The sequence below is a fragment of the Sciurus vulgaris genome (assembly GCF_902686455.1).
Source record: "Sciurus vulgaris genome assembly, chromosome: 2".
NCBI lineage: Eukaryota > Metazoa > Chordata > Mammalia > Rodentia > Sciuridae > Sciurus > Sciurus vulgaris.
Genome location: NC_136462.1, coordinates 87,105,367 through 87,127,935, shown reverse-complemented (window position 1 = coordinate 87,127,935; position 22,569 = coordinate 87,105,367). Strand labels below are relative to the sequence as shown.

The 22,569-nt window shown below is 36.9% G+C and overlaps 1 pseudogene across 1 annotated transcript in view; it reads left to right on the top strand.

Annotated features, from left to right (window-relative positions):
• Positions 1 to 1,056: 1,056 nt before the first annotated feature.
• Positions 1,057 to 22,569, top strand: part of LOC306655312 (splicing factor 3B subunit 4-like) — a 77,641-nt pseudogene continuing 56,128 nt past the window's right edge. The window contains exon 1 of the transcript in view: positions 1,057 to 1,200. The product of the transcript in view is annotated as a splicing factor 3B subunit 4-like (transcript). The remainder of the gene's footprint in view (positions 1,201 to 22,569) is intronic.

Here is a 22,569-nt window from a genome sequence, read left to right as displayed (position 1 = left end):
TTAAATGCTTTAATAAAACAGGAGAAATACATCAAATTGGGTTGATGAATCAATATCAAGTAATATGGGTAAATGCGTCAATTTCATTTGGAAAATGATATCTGTATGATCAAAACTGGTATTAGAGAGATGTGTTATTCCATGCCAAGTTATCTGAGTTGGGGAGATTTCATATTGGATTTTTCCAATTTAAATTTCATCAGATTTGGGGGTGTTTAAAAAATTCCACAGTTTCTTGGATTTACCTCTAAATTCCTCTGGTTTGATGGTAGTGATCTCATCAGTACATCTCAGACAGGGTCTAGGAGGACCCCTTCTGTACTTTGGTGAATCTAGACACCTAATAGCTTAACAATGCATCAGAAAAGACATTCTTATTTACCTTTGACTTGGCTCCCAGGTATTTCCATGACTGGGAATGCAGTCTGTGTGCCTTCCTGTAGAAATGGTCCTTATACCCAGAGTTTTAAAATCTGATGTGGTATCCCCTGTGTAGAATTCAGGACGTGCAGAGTGTAGCAGTCTAAGGCAGAGGCGTAGTGGTCTAGCTGAACTGGCACTGGGCAGCCTTTGGGAGGTTCAGGACCGCTGTTCCCCACAGGTGCATGAGGGCCATTGGATATGTGTCTGGGCACACTGGGTAGTGCCTGTTGTCTGTGGGATGCCACTCTGTAGGACCTCTAATTGTGCTACCAACGTGAGAGGGGCTCCGCCAGTTGCAGGGCGTTCTGCAGGTTTCTGGATTTTCCCAAGGAGAGCTTTCTGTGAGCCTGTGTCTGAATGTGCTCTGTAACTACCCATAGCTATGGGACCAAAGGTTGAGGACCCTCTGAAAGGTGTGAAGCACTGCTGGGGCACAGAGCTTCTGTTCAGGTTGCTGCCTTTCTTCTCTTCTGCTAGCGCCTAGTCCTCACTATCAGTCATCCACAGGCCACTTCTGTTGAGGATTGGGGTGCTGAGCACAGGGATCTTTGCTGGTTACTGTGGCTAACTGACCCCCCTGCCCATCACTGGGTCTTTGGGCAGCCTGTGTCTGGGTGTATGTTGACTGTGACTATGAGGTCCAGGTGTGCAGGACCTGTGGGCACCTGGGTGCTCCTGGGGCATGGGAGCCTCCCACTCTTGCTATTGCTGATCATGGGGATTAGCCTGCCACTGGGACAGGGTGTCATCTACACTCTGCAGCCCAGAATCTGTGAGGTAAGTAGTACCACTCAGGTATGTGTGCCTCTGTCCTATTGCTGTGGTTTCTGTGGCTTCTCTCAGCCACTAGACCATCTTGGCTAGCCTGTATCCACAAGCACTCTGCAGGAGATAGCACTGTGTGCCTACTTCCATTTGGAATGTTACTAGGCATGGGGCTTCTGCTGGCTAATTCACTTGTGTGGTTTTTGCCTACCACCTGAGGACTTTGTCAACAGACCCACATCTGTGAGGGTAGTTCTATAGAAAGTTGAGGTCTTACTTTACAGAAGAAGATATTACAGGTGATTAATAGATACATGAAAAATTGTTCAATATCTCTAGTAATTAGAGAAATGCAAATTAAAACAACTCTAAGATTTCATCTTACTCCAATTAGAATGGCTATTATCAAGAACACAGAAAATAATAGATGTTGGCGTATGTGGGGAAAAAGGCACACTTGTACATTGCTGGTGGAGTCACATATTGGTGCAGCCACTCTGGAAAGCAGTGTGGAGATTCCTCAGAACACTTGGAATGGACCCTCCTTTTGACCCATTTATCCCACTCCTGGGTTTATACCCCAAGGACTTAAAATTAGCATACTACAGTAACACAGCCACATCAATGTTTATAGCAGCTCAATTCACAATAGCTAGATTGTGGAGCCAACCTAGATGCCCTTCAACAGATGATTGATAAAGAAACTGTGGTATATATACACACAGTGGAGTATTATTCAGCCATAAAGAAGAATAATATTATAGCATTTGCAGATAAATGGATGGAATTAGAGAATAGTATGCTAAGTGAAATAGGCCAAGCCCAAAAAACCAAAGGCTGAATGTTTCCCTGATAAGTGGATGTTAATGAATAATGAGGATGGGGGAGTGGGAGGTGAGAGAAGAATGGAGGAACTTTAGATTACATAGAAGGAAATGAGAGGGAGGAGGGGGGTATGAAAAATGATGGAATGAGACAGACATCATTACCCTGTCATCACCCTATGAACATGTATGATTACATGAATGGTATGAATCTACATGGTGCACAATCACAGAAATGAAAAGATGTACCCCATTTGTGTACAATGAATCAAAATGCAGTCTATAAAAATAAAAAATAATAATTAAAAAAAAATAAAGTTCAGGTCTTACTTCCTTGGCCTGAAATTTGGGGGTCTTGTTGCTTTGCCAGTGCCTGGCTCCCTGAGAGTGACTTGCTCTCAGATCAGCTCCACCCCAGTCCCATTATTGGCAATGAGAAGAGGGGGCTTTCTCAGCAAACTTCAGCTACAAGCAATCCCTCTACACGCAGTACTGAAATAGGAATTATAGTATTATCGGTTATGACTACAGGTCTGGAGAAGCTGTATAGATTTAATTTCTTCCAGGGAGACTGGTTAATGTGTGATCTCTACATGATGGCTAGTTGGCACAGTTTTCTGCCCACAATTTGAGATATTTTACTATCTTTACCCTTCCTGTTCCAGTTTAACTTTCTTTTCTACTATTGTTTGGTTGATTTTTGTTGTCGTCGTTGTTGTTGTTTGTGTACTGAGGATTGAACTATATTCCCCAGCCCTTTTTAATTTTGATTTTAAGACAGGGCCTCGCTAAGTTGCTGAGGGTCTCAGAGCTATATGGAGTCACTGTAATTACAGGTGTGTGCCACCACCCCTGGCTCTACTGTTCTTAAGGAAGTAAGCTTGTGACCTTTGCTTCTCCTTTATTCTCCCTTTGTTATCCCTGGGTGGGTCAGGGTTCTATGTTAACAAATTCTTTTCCTGATTTTTTGCTCCAGTATCCAGTTTCTGAGTCCCTCCAAGTCTCAAACTATTTAATCTTCTGTTTCAGAGCGTTCCATCTGCCAACCACCTCCCTGCTCAGTTGTTGATTCACTGCTTAGATTACAGTTGCCGAGGAGTCAAGAGTTGCTGTCTAGCTTCACTCCACCATCTTCCCTCCTGCAATATTTTGAGGTTTAAAGAAGCAAAAGTACATAATCCCAAAATGACATTATCACTTCTGTTGTGTTTAAGGCAAATTTTATGCCATATTGTCTGCCCATTTCCTTTTCTTTCCTCTTCATAGAACTCTGTCTCTGGAGCCTGTGGTCTAATTCAGCACATGCAGTCTCACCCCATCGCACCTCACCCCACAAAGGAATTGCTGACTTGACATTTTGTAACAAAATCACATTTTATAAATTTCATCTTAATAGGAAAGGAACAAACTAAAAATTCCTTCCGTGCTTAATGATAAGGATTTATATTACCCAATATTGCTTTACCTTCTAACCCATTTGCATATTAAATACTTCCTAAGCATATTTCAACCATTTTTATGTTAATGTCTTGCTTTCTGTTTCAGTTGTAAACTAACTCAAAATCTAGCGACTTTAAATGAAAATCATTTATCTAGTTCACAAATCTGTATTCAGGCAGGACATTATGGGAAAGGCAAGCCTTTGCTCAGGAGCCCAAAATTCCTGTCTCAGGTTGTTGGCTCTTTAGAGATAGCCACAAGGAGAGAGCTCAGGAACCAAACAATCCCACTGCTTCCTAGATCTGCTAAAGACATCCATTAACCTGAGTCTAATTCCATGAACTTCCAAGATGTCACTTGGTATATCTACTACAAATCAAAATAATTCCCGTGATTTGATGTTTATGCCAGCAAATTATAGCCACCATGGCCCTCTTACCATATGCAACTTTGGGAGCAAAGCTAGAGAAAATCAAGGAATAAGTAACTTGAAGACCCTGTTTAAAGTTAGACAACACAGTTCCAGGGAATAGACAATAGTATGTTTTCTACTGAATAGCATTTGTGAGAGTTGCTTATAGCTTTGTGTGTTTCAACTGACGCATTGAAGAAACTGTTTGATCTTGGTAGAGTCCTTCTTCAGATCTGAGGGACCATGTGCATAGGTTCTAATAAAACTGTTCCTTAATTCCTAATCCTTTTGAGTTCTCTTTTCTCTTAAGCAGGAGTAAAAACACTTATTTCACTGGTTATGGCAAGGACTAAATAATATAAGAAAAGTTCTTATATCTAGTACATGGCAGGTCCTAAACAGAGAAATCTCTTCTCTTTCTGCTTCTGGCTCACTGTACTTTAAAGCACTTAATTTTCCTGAATCTCATTAATTCTCTCAGATGAATCTGACCTCCATATCTTAAATTAGCAAGTTGATAGCAATACAAAAGTGATATAAATATATTACAACATGAGGTATATTAAGTACTTTTCAGACACAAAGGATGTTTAAATATAATGAAACCCCATAATCATGTTTTCTAAAAAGAAAAGGAAAAATCGAAAGCTTCCATGTTTGTAGGCAAATATGAAAAGGAAAACATTGCATTTATATCAATGAGGATTCTCAAGAGAAAGAATCTTTACCAAAAACCATGATTTTCACTATATAAAATTGTTTTGTGGATATGTGCTATACATACAATTTAGTTTGAACAGAATTGGTATGGTTTGGATATGAGATGTCCCCTGAAAGCTCATGATTAGATTATGACCACTGTAACCTAATCAGTGCATCAATTCATTTGATCTATTAATAATGTGAAAGGACTACTGTACTGGGTGAAAACTGTAGGCAGTTAAGGCATGATTGGAGGCAGTGGGTCACTGGGGGGCATGTCTTTGAGGTTTATATTTTGACCTTAGCTCCTCCTGCTCCTATCTACTGTAAGCTAGAAAGCTTTCCTCCATCATGCCCTCTGCCATGACGTTTGCTTTATCTCAGGTCCAGAGTGGACCTCTGAAATTAGGAGCTAAAAAAAAAAAAAAAAAAAAAAATCTTTTCCTCTTCTGCATTGTTCTTATGGAGTATTTTGGTCACAGCAATGAAGCTGACTTACAAATAGGCAATTTTGGATAAGATTTGCTTTGTTTTTGTTTTTTTTTTTTTTTAAGCTCTATTTACCTAAAAGTCTATGGAGAACTTAATTAAATTCAACAATGAAAGCACTAAAGAAATACTCATTAAGCTTTTTAAGTGTGCCGTTTTTTTTCTCTGGGCTTATTCTACAAGCCTTTTTCCGTGTCATTGCATCAGTACCCTTTTATGAAATGAGACCAGGAAACAGAAACATGTTGGCAGCTTTCACAGATGCTTGATTCCCTGATTCCAATGCATGAAGAGTGGCAAGTTTGCAACATTTGCCAAAAAAAAAAAAAAAAAGAGAGAGAGAGAAACACTTCCCTGGAGATACTGACTGGCCTGGGTTTAAAACCCTGGGAAGTAATAGAAGCTAATTTCAGCTTTAGATGACAGCTTACTGAATTCAGACTTTCTTTGACCAGAATCCCAGTTCAAGCCACATCCTTAATCTACTGCTCTAGAGAAGAATTCCCTGGTATCACTCAAGTGCAATTATTTGCTATCTTTTTTCTAAAATCTTGATGCCTTCTTAAATCCATCTCAACATCAGAAAGCTTTCTGTGACTTTGAAACGTGTGGATTTGTGGTTTGGGGACTTTCTAGAACAGTCCATTGTTATTTCAGTTATTTTCTATTTGAGTTATTGTAAATTGGCAGCTGGCCCAAGAGACCATTTCCAGCCTTATAAGAATCAATTAGTATTCTATTAGCAAAGATTAAGTCCAGGTAAACAGAAAGGAGCAAATCAAAATTTATCTGAAAAGAGACCTGGTTTCCTCTTCTGTGAAATGTATCCCTATTTTACAAGACTGATATAATAATCAGACAAGAATATATTTCTGAAAGCACTTTATAAACTATAGGAAACAGGTCAAACTCATTCTACTAAAGAACTCTGGGAAGTCAGCATAAAACATGGATGCCAAAGGGAAACCCTCACAGAAAAGAATTACATCAGGAGAAATAATGGTCAGGAAAGCAGCCTGGGATTAGAAACTTTCATCCAGAGCAAGATGACTGAGCATTCTATGTGTTGAGGATGCTTTCCTCCACAAGAAAAAGGACCAAATCAAATAAAGAATAAAGCAATTTCATTGGAGTCTTTGAGGAAGAACAAAGGTGTTCTGGAACACAGAGGTATATGATGGCCTCATAAAAATGGTAAAGAAGATAGCACCTACCATCCCATCTCTCAAGAACAACTTTAAGCCAAAAGGGATATCGCCTGGTGGGGTAAGGCTAAGTAAGAGGTCCTCAGCAGTCTCTACCTCAGCCACATACATGTGAAATGCTTGCTGCTGAAAAAGTCTTAAGTTCTGATGGGCCCCCAAGCCCAACTTGGAGAGCTGCTGAGTTATCACACTGCTGCACTATCCTGGGTTTGGAGTCCATACCGTGTTTTTCCCTCTTACTATCTAGGCTCCTGCTGCCCAGTGTACTTTTGACACACCAACTACCTAGGCTTCTATGAAGCAACTGGATAGCTACCTTCAGCAGTTCAGTTGGTGGCCTTGTCAGCATCCTGTGGCCACAGGAAGCAGTTGTGTAGCTAATCCCAAGTGTTGGGATAGACAGAGCCATCAGGAAGCATCGAGGCTGTCCTCCCAATGCCAACAAGCCCAGGAACCAGTTGGAATTTCTGAATAGTGTAACCTACCAAAATTGAACCATGAGGACATATAAAATTTTAAGAGAACAATGACAAGTGACAAGATTGAATCCATAATAAAAAGTGCTCCAAAAAGGAAAAATCCTGGATGACTTCACTACTAATCTTTATCAAAATTTAAAGAAGAACTAACACCAATTCTTTTGAAATTATTCCAAAGAAGTGAAAGAGAGGAAACCCTCCCAAACTCATTTGGCAAGACCAGCATGAGGCTGATACTTAAACCAGACAAGGACATACAAACCAAACAAAACAAAAACTACAGATCAATATTCCTATTGAATATAATATAAATTTTATTGAGAAATTCTCAATGAAATACAAACAAACTGACTCTAACAGCACATCAAGAGGACTATACAACATGATCAACTGAGATTTCCTAGGGATACAAGGATGGTTCCACATATACAAATCAATAAATATAATCCATCACATCAACAGAATGAAGAAAAAAATGTCTCATGATCTTGCAAAATGCAGAAAAAATAATTCAATAAAATCTATTAACCCTTCATGATAAAAACTCTCAAATTATTAGGAGGAATGTACCTTAACTAAAACAGTGTGGTGCTAGCATAACAACAGACACATAGATCAATGGGACAGAATAGAGAACCTAGAAATAAAACTGTTTATTTATAACCCACTCATTTTTGACAAAGGCAGCAATACCATACTTACATTGGGTAAAGTCTCTTCAATAAATATTGAAAGGAAAATTGGATATTTAAATGCAGAGACATGAAAATAGATCACATTTTAAAATACCTTACCAAAAAAGAAAAACAACTCAAAATGGATGAAAGACTTAAATGTAAGACCCCAAACTATGAAATATCTAGAAGAAAGCGTGGGGGAGATATTCAGGTCACTGATCCGAACAAAGATTTTTTGGACATGACCCGAAAGCACAGCATTGATCAATGAGATTACACATACAAGTATATGAATAAATGCTTAATATTACTAATCATACATACACACATACATTCACACATACGTTTGTATACAGTTTCATACGTTTCATGAAAATGAAATCCTGCCATTCAAAGAAACGTGGATGGAACTGAAGGACATCATGTGAAGTCAGTCAGCCATGCAATACAAATGCAGCATGGTTTCACATAAATGTGGAAGTTAAAATGTGACTCTCAAAGAAGTGGAGAGTTGAATTGTGCTTACCAAAGCCTAGGAAGAGTATGGGGAAAGTAATGATAAAGAAAGAACAGTTAATGGGTAGAAGGGAATAGTTAGATAGAAGGACTGACTTCTAACATTCTAAAGCACATTAAAATATTGTACTATGGTTGACAACAACTGTACATGTCAAATATCTAATAGGAGTTTCAGTGTTCTCAGCACAGAGAAATGATAATGTCTGAGGTGATATATTTGCTAATAACTCTGATTTTATCATTACACATAATATACATGAATTGAAATATCATATTATACCAGATAAACACATAGTTACACTGTCAATTAAAATAATATTTAATAAAAGAAATTTAATCTCCCATAAGAGCAGCTAAAGTCATCTCAGGTCTGGAACTCAGGAGATGAGGGTCCCTATGGATATACTAGAGACTGGGCATAAGTGTTGAAGCAGAGAGGTGTGAAAGATTCAGTTCACCCCAGAAAACCTTAATTGTGTATTGGCAGTACTTACATTGTTGTAGTTTAACCTTTCTACTTTGCTCAAGTGAAAGAAAAAAATTATCTTTCAGCAGAAGAATGAAATTTGCCAGGAAAAAATAATCCTAAAGAGAGCAGTATAATTCATTAATGTATCTTCTAAACTCTAAGATCGACTTCCACTGTATTCAGCATCCACTGGATGCTCCAGCTTCTTGACAGCTGCCTAATAACCCAACCCAACCCAGGACTCCCTGGGAATGAATGCTTTATGAGTTCCTAAATACCCGCGCTTCAAGAGAATACTTTAATATTTTGTAGTTATTCTTCAACCCAATTGATATTCACCACTATTGTTTCCTTCCTTTGGATATCTGGTCTGAGTAGTTGATCTTTCTCTCTTGACAATAATGGTTAGTGATGACTAAGATGCTATTTCTCCTAAACAGTTTTACTACAGGGAATTTTTAAAAATACTTTTCTAAGTGCATTATGGTTATACATAATAGGTGGGTTCATTTTGACACAGCCATACACACATGACTGTGCTCCATTTCAGTCCTCAGTGCCTCCTTTTTTCCTGCCCCCTCTCTCCCCATATTCCCCTCCCTCTGCATTACTGATTTTCCTTTTATCTGTTTATCTATTTATTTTTATTTGGTTCTTTATAGATACACACAAAGGTGGACTTCACTGTGGTATATTTATACATGCACATAGTGCAATTTTGTCAAATTCATTCCACATTTCCTCTCCTTTTTTCTTCATCCTTCCCACTCAATCTTCTTCTATTGCACAGATCTCCCTTTACCCTTATGATATCTGATCCCCCATTTTCCCCTTACTTTGTTCTAGTTTCCATAACAGCAGAAAGTATATGACCTTTGATTTTATGAGTCTGCCTTACTTCACTTAGCATTATATTCTCCATTGCCATGCATTTACTGTCAAATGCTGTACCTGAGTAAAATTCCATTTTCTTAATTCATTCATCTTTTGAAAGACACATGGGTAGATTCCATAATTTAGTTATTGTGAGTTGCCCTGCTATAAATATTGGTGTGGTTGTATTATTATAGTATGCTGATTTTTGTACTTATGCATAAATTATGAGGAGTAGAATAGGTGAATCATATGGTGGTTCCATTTCAGGTTTTTGGATGAATCTCCATTCTGCTTTCCAGAGAGGTTGTATTAATCTACAATCACACCAGCAATATACAATTGCACCTTTTCCACCACATTCTCACTATCATTTAATGACAACCTAACCCAGCACCAGAACAACATTTGTATCTTGATGATTGCCATTCTGATAAGAGTGAGATGAAATCTCAATGTAATTTTGATTTGTATTTTCCTGATTGCTATGGAAGATGCACATTTTTTCATATATTTGTTAGCTTTTCAAATTTCTTCTTTCTAGAAATGTCTTTTCAGTTCTTTTGCCTATTTTATTGATCATGTTATTTGGGTTTTGTTTATTTGCTTTGGTATAAAGTTTTCTGAGTTCTTTATATATTCTGGATATTAAACCTCTGTCGGAGGAGTAGCTATCAAAGATTTCTCCCATTCTGTAAGCTCTCTTCTCATGCTTTTAATCATTTCCTTTGATGGGAAGGAAATTTTTAATTTTATGCTGTCCCACTTCCTGATTCTTAGTTTTATTTCTTCAGCTTTAATAGTCTCCTTAAGGAAGTCAGTGCCTGCATCAATATGTTGGAGTATTGACCCTTTATTTTCTTCTTGGAGCTGCAAAGTTTCTGGTCTAATTCCTAAGTTATTTTGATTCATTTGAATTTATAGCATTATTTAGGTCAGAAATATCTTCATTGATTTGATATTTGATTTGATATTTGGATGACCAATCAATTGGTGAAATGGAAATGTTGAAATCACCCAGTATTATTGTACTGGGATCTATCCAGGATTTAATTTCAAGAGCATTTTTTTAATGTAAATAGGTACAGTGACATGGGTATATAAATATTTACTATCATTATGTCTTCTTGTGGTCCCTTTTTTTTGTCTCTTTTGATTAATTTTTGCTTGAAACTTGCTTTGTCAGATACAAGAATAACTACTTCTGCTTGCTTTTGGACTCTATTTACATGGAATATTTTTTTCCATCTTTTTATTATCAGCCTGTGAGTGTCTTTGCCTATGAAATGAGTCTTTTGAAAACAGCATATAGTTGAATCTTGTTTTTAAATCCATTCTTTCAATCTGTATCTTTTGGAAAGTTGAAACAATTTACATTCAGTGTTATTATGGATAAATGTTTGTTATTTCCTGCCATTTTTATTTGTTTGCCCAGACTTGATTTTAATTTATTTAGTTGCTCCTCTAGTAAGCATCCTCTAATTGGGAAATTTGGGGTTTGTTTTTGAGTTTTCCTAAGTGTAGTATATTTTTACATATTCTTTATAGTTCTGGCTTAGTGGAAAGCTTTTATTTCTGTACAGATTCTGAAAGATAGCATAACCAGATATAGCAATCTTGGCTGACAACTTTTTTTTAGGGGGTATTGGGGTTCTTATTTGAGAAATCAGAACTGAAATTTTTCTTTTGTAGTTTTTAATAGTCTTTCCTTGTTTTCTATGATAGGCATTTTGATTATGATGTGTCTTGGAGAGTTTTTTTTTTTATACTGTCTTTTTGGATTTCTCTATAATTCCTATATGTGGCTGTCTATCTTCTAATGTGACAAAATTTTTCTGTTATTTCACTGAAGAAGTTCTTAATTCCTTTAACATGCATCTCTATGATCTCTTCTATCCCATGACTCTCAGATTTGTTCCTTTGATGCTGTTTCAGAGTTCTTGTATACTCTATGACATTTTATTTTATTTTATTTTTTCCTTTATTGCATATTGAGTATTCAAGTTTGTATACCCTGTCTTCAAGTGCTGAGGTTCTGTCTTTGAGGACTGAAGTTTTATTTTCTATGCAATATAATCTGTTGGTGACAATTTCCAGTGAATTTGTAATTCGATTCAATGTGCCTTTCATTTATAGTTCTGATTGATTTCTTTTCAATAGCTCTATTTTTTTTTTGAAGTGGTCTTTCACTTCCTCTTCCTGTTCTCTTAACATTCCTTAGATCTTCTTTCAGTTAATTGAACATTTTAATAATCCGTTTTTTATAGTCTTTCTTTGAAATTACATTCACTTTCATGCCCATAGGTTCCTTTTTGGGGTGGTTATGAGTTTGGGGGAACTTTTTTTGCCTGTTTCCTAAAATTTACAAAGGCCTTGCACTTGCATATCCATTTTTATAGATTCCACTTCCTCTTTTGTATGTGTGCCCCTTGGCATGTAGGTACCTTTTTTGTTCTAAGGATTTGTCTCTGGTTTTGTTCTATGAGCAGATGTCCAGGAGTGGGAACTTTGTCCATCTCTACTTGTTCTACTTGGGGTCTGCTTGTTGGTTTGGATTTTTTTCCCCTATTCTATATGTTAAAGTATTCTTCCCTGTTTTATGTGTTGAAGTGTTGTTGAGACTTGAGTGAGGCTAGCTCATGTGTGGAGTGAGGTTCACTGTTACTTGGCGAGTTGTGAGTGTTCAGCAGCCGAATCTCTACTCTATAAACTTGAAATGTCCCAATCACTTCCCAGCCCTTTTAGAGAAATGGGAAACAAGGAATAGAAATAGTGTTATCAGTCAATGTATAGCCTTTATATTAATGTCCAGTGTCTACTTGACATCTACAACACTGATTATTCCCTGTATTGGAATGATGGGGTCAGTATTTTAACATCAGAACTGACACAAAACAACCATGAACCAGATCAGACAGAAAAGTATGTGTCTACTGCATTTTCCACCATATTAATAGTCACAACAACATGAATGGGTAGGAATTACATATACTATGTAGTTTTATCAGATAGTGGAATTACAGTTTTTATATCAAGAGAAAATAGAGTAGAAGGAAAGAATTTGACATTTAAAAAATGATCAGAGGAGAAGAAGAAAAGAGGTAGCAGATGATGGCTATAAAGAAGTAAAAAATATCTAAAAGTAATAAAATTAAGAAGGAAAGGAAGAGGGTACAAAAGAACATGTCTATTCACAGTGGAAGGGAGTAAATTTGGAGTAATAAAAGGAACAAAACCACAAAACCCAAGGTATGAACAAATAAATATAAGATTAAAAAAAAAAACTGTGTAAAATTTATCTCACCAAAGTCAAACCAAAGCTAAATTATAAATGGATGAAGAAAAAAGCAATTAAAATGAAAGAAAACATATATATATGTATATATACATTCCATAAATATGTGTGTGTGTATATATATATATATTGTGTTCTTGCTGATCTGAGATGCTCAAGAATATATATACACATGTGTATATTCATACGTGTGTATATGTATATTTTCCCCTATTTTCCTCTTCTCCTTATTTTAAAATTTTAATGTAATTTTTAAACTTTTTTCCAATCTACATGATAGTGTGTGTGTGTGTGTGTGTGTGTGTGTGTGTGTGTGTGCATGTTCTTGCTGAGCTGAGAGGCACAATATATATATGTACATTTATATGTATACATATATACACATATATTATTGAAGTTATATATGTGTATGTACATATCTATATATCTTTATTTGTATATATTTCATATATATTATATATACATATTCTTGAGCCTTTTTCTGCTCTGCAAGAGCACATATACACATATAATCATTCAAACTGGAAAAAAGTTTTAAAAATTAGATTAAAATTTAAAACAAGGAGAAGAGGAAATAGGAAAACATTCTTAATGAGAAATAAAGGCTTTGTTTCTGCTGTGATGGTCAAAATTGTTTGCAAAGATGAGTGTTTATTGTTTATCCTATTGTGTCTTTATTTGTATTTTTTTTTTTTTTAATTTGAGTTCTGTGATCCTTGGGTCAAGGTCTGTAGGTTGTTAGGTCCAATGTCTTTGTGTTTCTCACCAGGCTTCCAGTTGTTGTGACCAGGAGCCAAAGCTCCTTGCAGTAGCTCTCAACTTCCCATTTCACCATGTAGGATGGGATAAATTGGGGCATGCTGACATAAGATGTACTTCCATAGTGGAACTGGTACAGAGTTCTAAATTAGAAATTCTGGTAGGTGGGGTTCAGTCCTGGCTGACCTTTAGAACTCTGTTGGTGGGTGTTTAAGATTTGATTCATACTCCCTGTTGCTGGTCAGATGTCAACTCTGCTAGACATTCAGGTCTCAAGGACCTCTCAAAAATTCCACTTTTAGATTGAGCAGCCTAACCTCCACGTGCCTCACATATTCTCCACCATGGATATGAATTGCCCAGGATCAGACCAGGAGTGCAATGCACCATCTGGCCAGTTACTGGCGTCTTTCCAGTTGTTCTTATGGGATGCCAGCAATAAAGGGAGCTTTCTCTCCTCATTATCCTGAGACTGGATTACCCCAGGCATAATACTCTCTGCACCTGTTTCAATCATTTCAATCATTGTCCAGACACAGTTTAGACCCCACAATAGGCAACTGCTGGCTCAGGCTGACGACTTCCTTTATGAGTTCTTGATCTCCCATCTCTGCTAACTGCTGCACTTGAAAATGATTCATACCATCTCAGTGACTGGTTCCCACCATCACAGTCACTGGTTCTTGCCAGACTCTCAGGCAGTGGTCTGAGTGATTTGGGTTGATTTTCCCTCAACAACTTTCCCTACCCTCTCTGGGCCAGTTAAGATTAGCATCCCTTTCTATTCCATAGGTTCCCCCAAGCCAATTTTATTCTTTGTGCTTTCCTATGTCTTGTGTGCTCTCACTCTCCTCTGCAATGAGTTTGCTACTGCTGTCATCTCTAGTGTATTATTTCTCTTTTTATATATTGTTTCCATCTTTCTGAGACTCTATGATCATCTTACTGTCAAAAGTTGAATTTCAGTGAATTCCCTTAGTTACCCTCTTTGCTAAGGTACGGTCTTCATGGTTTTTAAATCTTGTGCTGAAGGACTGCTGAAGAGTGCATCCTTCCTCTAATCTGCCATATTTTGCTTCTTGTCCTACAGGGAATTTTAATGCCATCAGTCAAAAAGTGAATACCTCATGATATGGCCTAATGAAGTGAAATGCTGTCCATGTTTTGAGACATCCTTCAAAACACCCTACCTACATGGTACAACCTCTAACTGCTCCCAAAGTATCAAACAGGAAGAATGGGTGATAAGGACAATGGCAGTAGTCATTCTTTGAAAACCAAGATATATGCAAAGCACTTTGGCAAAAAATGATAAATAGTTTGTCAGTATTTATAATTGTCCTAAACAAGGCTACTAATGATCTGAGTTGATCCATACAATTGCCATGATGCTAATTTATTTTACAATAATTATTGATCATTTACCATATGCTGAGCACAGTGCTAGGTCTGAAATATTCAGTGAATAAGAAGACACAAATCTAAGTATCCAAAAAAAGTAATTTTAAATTATGATGGTTATTCTAAAGAAAGACACAGGATATTAAAAGAGAAACCAGGGACATGCAATTTGGACAGAAGGGACTCTAAGGTTGTGTCCTGAATGATAAATAGGAATTCGATTTTAAAAGAGTGGGTGGAGGTAAGAACTTTTCTGGTGCTGAAATACAGAAAAGCCTGGTTTTGCCTAGAAGCTAACAAGATCTGTGTGGCAAAAACCCAGATAACCAGGGGAAAAGCAGAGTGAGAAGGCCTGGTGAGATAAGCAGTGGGTATTTCATGCAGCTTCTAGTGGGTAAATAAAGAATTTTGGTGTCCATATAATTACAACAAAAAAACCCTGAACAGTGGGGGATAGTGAGACTTATTAGGTAATTACATGTAGTTATATTGCATAAAACCATTCTGATTCTTGTAGAGATGAAGTCAGCAGGAGTAGGGGAATTCAGATAGGCAGGCAAGAGAGGGATCTTGGACTAGAATGGTGGAAAAAAAATAAAGAGGAGATTTGGGATATATTTTACAAGGGAATTCTGAAAAAATTAATGTGGGGTTGATGAGGGCCAAGTTTCTGTGGGACAGAAAGTTGTCAGGAATCATGCTCATATTTCTGACAAAATTATCCAGGCAAGTGGAGCTTAAGCCATGTTTGAATGTATCTCCCAAAGCTCATTCCCATGAGAAACTTCCCAATGCAACAGTGATGGGAAGGAGAACCTAATAAGAGGTGATTAGGTCATGAGGCTTCTGCCCTTATGCCGAGATTAATACCATTATCATAGGAGTAGGTTGGTTATCATCAGAGTGAGTTGTTATAAAAGTGAGTTTGACCACCTCTTGCTCTCTCATTCTTGTGCTCTTCTGCCCTTCCACCTTCTGCCATGTGATCATGCAGCACAAAGGCCCTCACCAGATGACAGTACCAATGTGATGGACTTCCCTTCTTCCAGAACTGTGAATCAAATAAATTTCTATACATTATAAATTGCACAGTCTCAGGTATTTTCTTACAGCTGCCTGCAGAAAACAGGATAAGACAGCTACATTTAATGGAGGTGAGTAGGCTCTCATGAAATGATGGCATTTCAACAAACATAAAACTCAGACAGTGTGGATGGATATAGGCTTCATTTTCTAATATTCAGTGAAAATTTCATTGCCAGTCGCCATCATGATTTCAGTGTGTCTATGTGTTTGTTGCATGTGGCTGTGACTGTACTTTATGGAAGGGAAGGCAAGGACTTAAAAAGGAAAACTGCAAACAAGTAGGTACATAAAATAATGAAAAATGATCACTGACTAGTATAGAAGGGGCTCGGGTGTCTTTCTGATGCAAATATATACCTAAGTTAGCTCTGCTTTCACCTCAGGAACAAAAAAGAAGAAGAAGAAGAGGAAAAAGAAAGGCGAGGTTTAGAAAAGGAACACTGCCACCACAAGCTACAGATTCTATTGTTTCTAGAGAAAAATTCATTTACATCAAATATCTGAAGCTGTCAGTGCACACAAAGACTTTGAAAGCATTTGTTTGGCGCTAATACTGTACTTTCTATTTATATTCTAATAACTCGTCCACCCCCTTATGATTCTTTGTGAACTTGTTCAAGTTTTGGCTTTACTATACTTTTATTTTTTTTCCCCTGAGACACACGTGTAATCTTTACAGACTTGTTCCAAGAGCAAAGAAACAGATCATTAAAGAAAGAATGAAATGCCATGTGATGATGTGCCTGCTGCTCCCTTAGTTGGGAATCTGTTCCCACAGTCATATAAAACTAGAAAGACTGAATGCCATGGAAGTTATGGACCAGAGTAGACCTGGTGAGGGTCAGAGAACACATTTCTACCCACACCTTCCAAGCACATGAATCCCAAAGTTAGTGAAGCCTGATAAATTCTAATTTTCTACTTGTTTTCAATAAGAACAACGTTTTGTGACCTATGTCTGGAGTCATAAATGAATCATGAACATTAAATCTAATGCAGACAGTGGGTACAAAGCTATCATAAAATAAGAATAAATAATAATAAAGAATAAAAAATAATAAAATAAGAATAAATAATAAACAAACTTTAGCAAACATAGGGCTGATGAGAATCTATCTAATCTGAAATAATGGCGTAAAATGTCTGACAGTCATTGGCCTCTTAAAGTCCTCATAAGAATCTGTAAGAAAATACACAAAATATTTAGGGAATTTTCCAATCTTTTAGGAAGAGAACCTATATCAAACATACATGAAAAATATCAGGGTCAGTGAGATTGAAGGGATATAGGAAAATGTACAGAGAACTGCTCGTTTTTATAAAAGAAACACAGGTAGGATGAACCAGAACTTAAGAGATAGGTTCTCTACAGGGAGTAGATGGGAAAGTGCTGGAAAAAGGGGAAATGAGAGTGAGGAGGCTAGAAAGGGAGCAACACGTCCTTTGGTACCATCTTATACAGTTCTGACTTTCAAAAGCATATTACCTCACCTTCCAAAAAAAAAAAATGATTAAAATTAATCAGAAAGTGAGTAAACCCAAAAGGAAGAGCAAACTATAGCAAATCAATGTAATTATATTGTTGCATTTCAAATTTTAAAAATAACATTTATGGGGGAAGGAAGGTAAGAATTAACCCAAGTAACTAAGGAAAACATTATCATGTCTAGTCTGTCAACTAAAGACAAAAATCCCTGTGCACAATGCTGCACTGGAGTTGAGATGTTTCTTACAGGAATATCTATTAGTGATTCTAAAAATACCTTACATGTATACTAGGAATAAACAATTATGCACACATTTTGTAGAAAACTAGATTTCTTACAGGTAGAGAGAGTAGTTACAAATAAGGAAAGTGGAAAATAAGAACAAACCCTATGGTACTGGATGTAGATTAGAAATATTAATATGATCTCATAATTTTTATTTTATTCACACAGATAAATATGAAAATAAGTAGAGATGTTTGTGTACCTGCATAGACCACTGTGTGCACGTGCGCATAAGGGCATCTTTAAGTTCTGTTCCCTGAGAAGGCCTAGAAACAATGGTACCTTTTTGCAAATGAGCACACCTAGCAACCAGATCTTGGCTTCTAAATACCATTTTTCAATAAAGAGAATCTGGTCTCCTCAAGAAGTGAATGACTCCTGAGCTGAACAGAAAAAGTACAAAATTATCCTGGAACATTTCTTGGTGATAGAAAGTAAATAAGTACCCAAAAATGGATGTAGCTATGTGGAAGGAACACAGAGATGCACCTGAAGGAACTCCTGATTGCCACAGTTGAAGCAATTTGACCAAAAAATTAATAGTACTGGATTATGACAATAGAATAAGTATCTAAGGGCTCCTTCGAGGGATAAACCTCTGTTACATGCCTCATTTATCATTTTAATAAGCCAATGAGGAGTCTTGAACTCAAGTAAACACCTGGAGAAAAAGAAGCAAGTTAGAGCTTTTACCTCATGCACCATTGTTCCTCTCCAAGGGACTTTGGGGTTTCAGGAGACATATTGAAAGTAGGAGCAAACATTTAATGCACAGTATTCAGTAGATTCATGTTACGTTATGTTCTTACAAGAGGACTTGGTCAGCCCTGTAGTGAGGAAAATGTTCATCCAATGACCCTTTATTAATCAGTAGGTTCTGAGAAAACTCCATAATATAAGTGAATTTTATACTTTATATTTCATATTCCCAAGATATTAAGGAAGGCTATATAATGACTATGAAAAGAGACAACAAAATCCCACATGAGTTACCTCATATCTTTAGCCATGATGTGAGAAATGTAGTTATAGGAAGTAGCTTATAACAGTCTTCCAGCCTGTGAGCAGGGCAAGAAACAGGCTGGCCTGAGGTAGCCACCTGTAGCGGTACAAGTGTTTCCTTGTTCTCTAAATGGCCTTCTACTTTCCAAAATCTCCCTGCCATAATTTCTGATGGTTAAAAAGATTCTAAAAAACAAGGTTTTCATTTCATAATTATCATAAAATCATAAAGAGATAAAGCACTGTCTTTTTTTTTTTTTTTTTTTTTTTTTTTTTCTTTCCAGTGCTGGGGATGGAACCCAGGGCCTTACACATTCTAGGCAAGTGCTCTGCTACTGAGGTACATCCCCAGGCCCAAGATGATGTCATTAAAGCATACTAAAGAAAAAACAATAGCAGATCCTATTTTCAAAGTTGACCATGATAGGTAAAAGAAACCCAAAAGAGAAGAGAAATAATATCATTTTCTTAAAGTATTGGAGTTTTTTTTGTTTTTTTTTTTTTTTTTTACTTTAAAATTTGTCTGGTTTCTTATCCGAATATGTGAAGGAAAAATAACAATAGTGAGTTTTTCTTCACTGATTTTTTTCTAAATGTGATGCATTATTCTAAGTACATTGAAGCATTAGTTCACTGAGTAACCAAGTAACTTAAGAAACAGATATTTTTCTACTTCTTGGTATTTATCCAGAAGAAATAAAACCAGCATACTTTAGGGATACATGTGTACCCATGTTACAGCAGTAGAATTCACAATAGCCAAGCTTATGGTATCAGCCTAAGTGTCAATCAATGAATGAAAGAATAAAATGTAACATGTACACCCACACACACACACACACACACACACAATGGAGTTATTATTTGACCATAAAAAAAGAAAAAATTATGTCACTAGCAGGAAAATTGGATGGAACTAGAGAACATCAAGTTAAGTGAAATAAGCCAGAGTAGGAAAAACAAGAATATCAGGGGAAGTGGAGAAGGGAGGGAAATGAGAGGTATTGGGGAATGAAATAAATCATATTATGTTAAATGCATATATAAATATTCCACAATGAAATCACAACCTTTATAAGTAATTTGCACCCCTCAAAAAGAGATTGATATTTTTATTATTCCCATTTTGCAGATGAATAAATTTAAAAAAGAAGAAGAAGAAGAAATAAGAAAGCTGGATTGCAAAAATAGGTACTTGCTGCATTGAAAAAGTAAAAATAATGCCTTTATTCCAGAAAGTGGGGCTATTGCCAGTGGGGTAATTGGGGTAGGTTTTGAGTTTTGATATGGCATATTTCCAAATGTATGTGCTTATTGTAGAAGTACATTAAATTCTCTAAGATGTGTTAGTAAGTCAGTCATTATTGAGGAACTCATGTCACTGGTACTATAATCACAGTGTAATTCTTTTACTTCCTAAACTACAAATTAACTTGATACAGAAGGAAATACTACTGGAGGGAAGGGCAAAAAGATGCACAGGATGGGTCAGAGCTATGCATTATTACGACTACTAAACTTTCTGGGGGTCTGTGCTCCTATGTGTAATGAAATCTAATTTCTTATATATACTGATTTACTATGTATTTATTTTTAAGTTTTTGAGTGCATCATCTCTATTACAATACAAAAAAGAAAGAAAAAGAAACAGAAAAATGTAAAAATTATAATTTCCAGTAAATTTCATATTAATGGAGGAAACCAATGTGTTATCGTAGAAACTAGAGAGAAGGAATTGTGAATACAGAAACACAGGAGGTAAAAGAGTAAGACCAATGAGCAAGTCACAATGGCTAGGAAACTAGAACTGGATGTAGGAGAGCTAGATGAGACTGAACGACCTCTGCAGGAAACTGAGCCTGAGGGTTAATGTGCCACAAGAGTCTAATTATTTATATGTATACGTGTGTGTGTGTGTGTGTGTGTGTGTGTGTGTGTGTGTGTGTGTGTTGAAAGCAAGGAGGAGCCATTTGAGATTTTAAAAGAAAGTGCTCCTTGTCGTGATTTCAGCATAAAGAACAGATTAAAGGGATTGAGACCTGGAGCTGGGTAGAGTTCACACTAATAAGAAATGATGGGATATTTCCAAGGCACTGAGATGAACAGGGACTTACATAATTAGATGCATATTGGACATGGTAAACTTTGGGAGGAAAACAATAATCATATGGCAGACTGAGGATGAATGAGCCTGGGAAAGGGAAAGAAAATGTCAAAATGGCAGGAGGACAACAGAGAAACAATCAAGCAAATGGTTCAGATGTTCATGTTACTGCAGGAACAGTTGATGAGGGCTTAGGTCACCTTACATAGGGAAATACAGCTGGGAGCCCACAGGATTTGGGATCTGAAAAGGCTATATCCTTAATGAAAAGGTAGATAAGGGAAAGAAAATCTCTCATATCAGTGCAGGGAAATGACAAATTCCTAGGGTCTCTTCACCTTGTTTCCACTGACAAAATAGTGTCTGAAAAATCCTGTCTTGGAGCTACCCCCATACAAATTTGAGGATTTCTAATAGATTTTATTTATTTATTTATTTTTTGGAGCTAGCTTAGGGTCACAACAAAATTGCACAGAAGCTACAGAAACTTCCAATGTATTCCCTGCCCCATCCCCACAGCCTGCCATTCTCAAGCAGAGTTACAATGGATGAAGCTACTGGACACTGTTACCCCCAAAGTCCATAGCCTACATTAGGATCCACTCTTGGTGTTCTATGTTCTGTCAAAAATACTGAACCAACAACTACTAAAGTTAGAGTCAACATAAAAGTGGGCTTTAGCCATTGATAAGGCTATTGGCATTAATAGATGCCCAAAGCAAAAGTATTCTCAGGAAAGATATGTCCTCAAACTCAGAAGCCAAAGACCACAGAATTACCTGGCTGCAGATGAGTGTGAGTTCACAGTCCATAATGTACACATGTACACACATAATCTGGCATGAGTCAGAGTGGGCTGATCTTATGAGAGATAATAGAACTCCAGAATTCAGAATGATTAGAATTATCAGATATTTTTAAATGATTTGTGAAAATAATAAACATAGGAAAACAAGAAAAATGCTATCAATAAATACCAAGAAATTTGCAAAAATACTGTTTCTTAAATAAAAATTAATGCACAGTCACTAAAATGAAAAGCAAAGTTTAGAAAGCAGGCAGGTAGACAATAGAACTAATAAACTTGTAAGAGCGGGACAGTGAACTACAAGAGAATTCTGACAAAATTACCCTGAATGCCGCATAGAGGAATAAAAAATGAAGCAGGAAGGGAGCTTAGACAAGTGCAAGCTAGAATGGGGGCCTGCCACTGCCATTCAAGAGCTCTAGGAGGGAAAGGGATGTGGGGGAAGATTATTTGAATAAATGATGGCTGAGAATTTCCCAGCACTGAGGAAAGACGTTAAGTGCTGAGATTCAGGAGGCACAAGACCTAAGTGTGAATGGGAGATGAGGAAGGAGTCTTCTGAGAGGCTTGGTCATAAGGAGGGAGGGCAGAGGGAAGATGGTGCTACTGAAAGGTTTTCTCAAAGATAAATCAGACCCCACTCCTGACTCAGCCATGTGACTCTTAGCAATGCGACTTTGTACCAGGGACTTAACTTTTCTTAACCTCAGTTTCTGTTTTTGAAAAATGATGTGAGAACTAGACAAAGATTTGAGAAATGTGGGCCAAGTACTGAAAAATCAGCACATCATAGGTGCTCAGTTAGCAGAAGTGATTGTGTTCTTCTACTTTTATCACCTGGAGAAATGCTAAAATAAAACCTTTCCTTGGTTAAGTCTGAGTCTCCAATAAGTCCATGTTTATTACTCCCCAGATTAAAAAGCAGGGGCAGGGAGGATTACAAATACAGTCTGCTTCTCTAATTCTGCCAGCCCTCTAGAAGTTCACCAAAGCTTCAAGCTTCTGAGATGTTTTATAACATTTCCCCTATTCTCATTGTCTCTGATCCTAAAGCACTGGTTTAAC